This window comes from Lagopus leucura, unplaced genomic scaffold, assembly GCF_019238085.1.
Source record: "Lagopus leucura isolate 7727_CA_CO unplaced genomic scaffold, USGS_WTPT01 Super-Scaffold_100002, whole genome shotgun sequence".
In the NCBI taxonomy this organism is placed as follows: domain Eukaryota; kingdom Metazoa; phylum Chordata; class Aves; order Galliformes; family Phasianidae; genus Lagopus; species Lagopus leucura.
In genome coordinates, this window is record NW_024962263.1 from 15,101,970 (window position 1) to 15,106,628 (window position 4,659).

The following is a 4,659-nucleotide window of genomic DNA, read 5'->3' on the forward strand; positions in this document are numbered from 1 at the left end:
TAAAATTGAGGTTTTTTTTTAATAGAGGAATTTATGATGAATAATTGGTATATCTTATTGTCCTCTGGAATGTGTAGCATTACTCTGTATGAAATAAACCTTTCCTTCATATAAGAACCAATAAATCCAGAAGGCCATAAAATATAAAACATTGAAAAAAAACAAAATGAATTTTGCTTTTATTGAACTTTCTGTCAACTGTATTTCTGGAAGAATTGGCAGGGTATTGTGGCAAAGTCATGGGGGGGAAAAATACTTCTTACTAATTCAGTAATTTGAAAGTATTCATGAGATGCAGGTTAGAGATGGATTAATGGAGAAAGGACAGTAGGACTAAATGGCCTATGAAAACTTTACTTATAGCACAAAACAAAATTACAAATAAAAAGACTGTCCAAATCATTATTCTACTCAAATTTCAAGTCCAATATTTTCACTGTTTCTTAACCAAAGTATCTATAATTAATCTAGTCTTTTTTTTTTTAAGATATGTTAAAAAAAATAATTCCTATACAAATGTTAATTACAGCATTGCATTATGGTCAAATATAGTCCAATTAAATAAATTGATACGCATCAAGTTTGAAATCCTGGTCTAGTCAAAAGGGAGATTTTTGTATTCATGAATTTGGAAGAGGCTTCAAATTAACCATTTTTAGGATTATTCCTGCAATTAATTTGAGAATTTTTCTTAAATTGTAGCTAGAATTTTCAAAGATACTGCAGAATGGTACATCTCACTGAGGTTTAGAGTTAGTGTCTAACTCGTATGGGGACTTTAAAATTCCAATCTGTAGATAATAGAGATTTTTGTCGATAGCGATTTTGTAGATTCGTAGGCTTGAAATACACGACTGAAATATATCTGATTTGTAGGATACCTGGTGACATCTTGAAAAGCAAAACCCTAAGAGTTACTTCATCAAAAAGACCTACACATTAGCAAGGAAATTATATTTTTACCTGGGAAAAGAACTCATTAACTGAGTTAGAAGTCTAAACACTTAAGGTAGTTTTTACAAAGAACAGCTGAATGGCATTTGTGTGAGTGCTGCTTAAGGAAATCCATACATATAACCATTTCAGGGCAGCAATCATGGTAATTGAATATACAGTTTGAAAGAACTGAGAAGAGGAGGGGGAAAGAGTCAAACAACATCTACAAAACTGGGAATATTGAGTTTGATCTGTAGCTGTAAGATTTCTGGGAATTTCTGATGAAGAACTAGTAATTATTAAAAAAAACTTCATAGAGTGTGGGATTACTTCCAATGAAAAAATGATTGCACTTGTGGAATAAGCACACTGAATTTGACAACACAATGTAAACTGTCAGGTTGCAATTATTTATTTCACCTGTTGTTTAAAATAATGGAGTTTGCACTCATGTCCCAGATTAATTTAATGTATTTTATTTCATCTAGCTTTTGCTGTATTTTGATAATTCTGTTTATACTTCTACATTATAAATGTGAGTTTGTTCTCATTTCCTTTATATACTCCTGTTTTCTGTTGCACAAAGCTCAAATGAACAAAAAAAGAAACATTCTCCATTCAAATTTCAAGTACCATGCAAGAATTTTACTAACAAAAGGCCTTCTTCTTGTAGTCTCTGTGAATGTATTTTCTTAGTCATTTGCACATTTAATTTTACTTTACACAAACGTATTTTAATGACACATTTAAAACTGTTAGCATCTGTCTTACATATGCATAAATCTATAGAAAGTAAGCAAGGCAAAGAGCTGGATTCACAGACATTTGTGCACTTGAATAAAGAGAGGCCTCAGTTATAAATTTTCAGTGGAAAACCATAATTTGTTACATTTCTCAGCATTAGTCCTTAGTTAGACATAGAATTTGTTTTATTTTCAGGACATGCCAAAAACCGAATAAATAAATAAAACTAAGTTTTAGATAAACTTAGCTTTTGAAAACCATTTATGTATTTCTTGAACAATCCTGGCTTCATTTTTGATGGGTATATTATTTTATTTTGGCATTAGAAACATTAGACTTGGGTAAGGAAGACATAAATCAGCATAGCATTCTATCTTGGGTAGAATAATTAACAGAATCTTCACAAAAGATAAGTGTTCCACAAATATATTACCTTAATGAAATAGCAAAGATACCATCATTGTTTCAGGACTCTTCTTCATGGAGCTAAAGATACTTAATAAGGCAGGCAGAGAGCAAACTGCCAATTTAGTACAATTTAACAGTCCCCTGGATATACTGAGGACAAATTTGACCACTGTGTCATGCAGAGCAGCCTGATTACTGTATTTCTTCATTCCCGTGCCAAATCCTAAAAGTTATTGCATTACTCACAAGCTGCAAGAAGATAGTGCATTCAGCCCACACAAGTAGCACAAGATTTCGGATCTTCTGGGAGGATTCTGTCATGTACTACAATAATGGATAATTTTTTTGTGTTATGCAAGGATTTAGTGCAGTTTCATAACAATGAACTGCACAAAAAGACCAGATCAGGAGTTATGAATCATTGTACTGGAAATAAAATAAATAGAGGGTAACAATTTTTCCATTACACTTATTTATTAATTGGTAATAGTAGATTTTAATAGCTATATTGTCCTATTAGGTATAAGCAATGGCAAATACATGTGTTAGAATTCATATGTTAAAACCAAACACTGAGCCCTCAGAGTAGTCAGAAACTTGTATTTGTACTTCATTTTCCTAGAAATGCTTACCTATCCATGCTAGATTACAGTGCTACATCAGAATCAGTCCCAGAACTATTGCATGTTACTATATTTTTTAATTAGGTTATCCTACTCAGGCCAGGTAGTATCTGCCAAGATCATTCTTGTATTTGTAAGTAGCATTTTTTTCAGTAATTTAAGTACCATGTTCAGTTGAAATTCACCATCTTTTATTTTGCTTGTTGTGAGAAATTCTGTTATTGCACAGCTGAGTAATATCCACACATCCATTGTTAAAACATCTATTATAAACATTAATTATTTAAGGAAAAAAAATCTGTAGACTGAACTCAGCTATTAAAAATAATTAAAAATGCTTGTAACAAAGAAAAATATAAGCAAAACACAATAAAAATTATAGCCAAAATTTTTACTTGTCTCTGAGTTAAGAAAAAATCTACCCTAACTATCTTTCCATTGTACCACCAAATAATGATTTGGTACCATAAGGTAATTTTTTTATCCATGAGCATTTCCCAGAAGTGACAATAAATATTTGTCCCTGATTAGCAGCTCTTGGAATATTTAATAAATCCTGACGAAAAATGAAGGATTTGGAAAAAAGATAACAAGAAGTGTTGGCATAGAAGATGTCTTACAATTAAACAAGATGCAGAAGAATACTCTAACATATAGCAACTTTCTGCCTTTAAAGGAATAGATGCCAGTAGATGGGAAAGGAATTAAAAGGTAAGCAAATGTGGTACTGAGGATCTCCTTTGCACATCCATCCATCCATCTTTTTCTGTCTCCATCTCTTGCAGCCACCAATGGCAAATAAACAAACAAAAATATGAAGTGAAGAGGGAGTATAATCTTCTCTTACTTGTAGAGGCAGATACGAAACTTTCTTTTGGAAGTATATAACCATCAGAGTTTCATGCAATGCCAGATTTGGTATGAAGAATCTCTGAAGATACTAAAAGAACGCAAATGCAAAAATTACTGTAGTGATGATGTACTTGAAAATATAAAGATTGTACTTTCACATGACACTGAGTCCTGAGGTGGGATTGAGCCCACCATGTTTGCTTCTATGACTCTCTTTTTCACTAAGATCTCTCCAGGCAGAAATAAGAGCACATGGCAAACATACACTCTTCATAAAATGGGGAGTGCAACGTACTGAAAAGAATTAATTCTGTGATATTGAAATTGAATGAAAAATAGGTATTAGAACATGTATACAATATAAAAGGATTTTACCTTCTAGAGACAGAGTTATTCCTCCTGAACACTTGAAAGCTACACGGCATTCCTATTGGCTATGTTTCTGGTGTTCTCTGTATCAAACCACCTCCAAATATACGGTACATGTAGATATAACTGTGAAAAGTCAGTAGCTGTAAAGTATAGCAGTGTTTTCTACAAATAGCTCCAGCATTTCACATTTGTCTTTTTTTTTTTTTTTTTTTTTTTCCAAGGCAATTTTTGAAGATATGTTTCAATGCTCTTTTTTAACTGAAGTAATAAGAAGCTCAGTGTATAATCAATGGATATTAAGATGCTATAATCACAAAAAGAACAAGAGAGTTAGGCAAAGCAGACTAAGATAATAAGAGAGAATAAATAGAAGGCTTACCCATATGCTAGGCTCACCTACAAAAAACACCAGAAGAAGGGATCTCCAGACAAGAACCTTCCCCCCAGTAGCCAGATCTTAAATAAGTCTAGGAGGGGTGGAGCCAGGCTCCACTCCTTCCGGCAGCACAGCTGAATTGCCTTCTGTACTCCTCTGGCTGACTCATGGCTCGTCTTAGGTGATCAATCAGAGGTTCAGGCTGTGACTCAGCAGTTCCCATACACTCAGTAATGAATGTAGAAACATCTATTTGCTAGAATTGACATATTAAATTTATAAGTAAACTTAAAAATAACAGGAAATATGGATCCAAGCTTGAGGCATTTTTACATCTTCAGGCCTTCC

At 32.9% G+C, this 4,659-nt stretch overlaps 1 long non-coding RNA gene across 1 annotated transcript; it reads right to left on the reverse strand.

The window, feature by feature from the left end:
- Positions 1-3,315: 3,315 nt before the first annotated feature.
- On the reverse strand, positions 3,316-4,355 carry LOC122179465. Its single transcript, XR_006178696.1, has 3 exons — positions 4,315-4,355; positions 3,939-4,058; positions 3,316-3,651 (listed from the first exon to the last, which is right to left on the reverse strand). It is a non-coding gene; the product is annotated as an uncharacterized LOC122179465 (long non-coding RNA).
- Between the last annotated feature and the right edge of the window lie 304 nt (positions 4,356-4,659).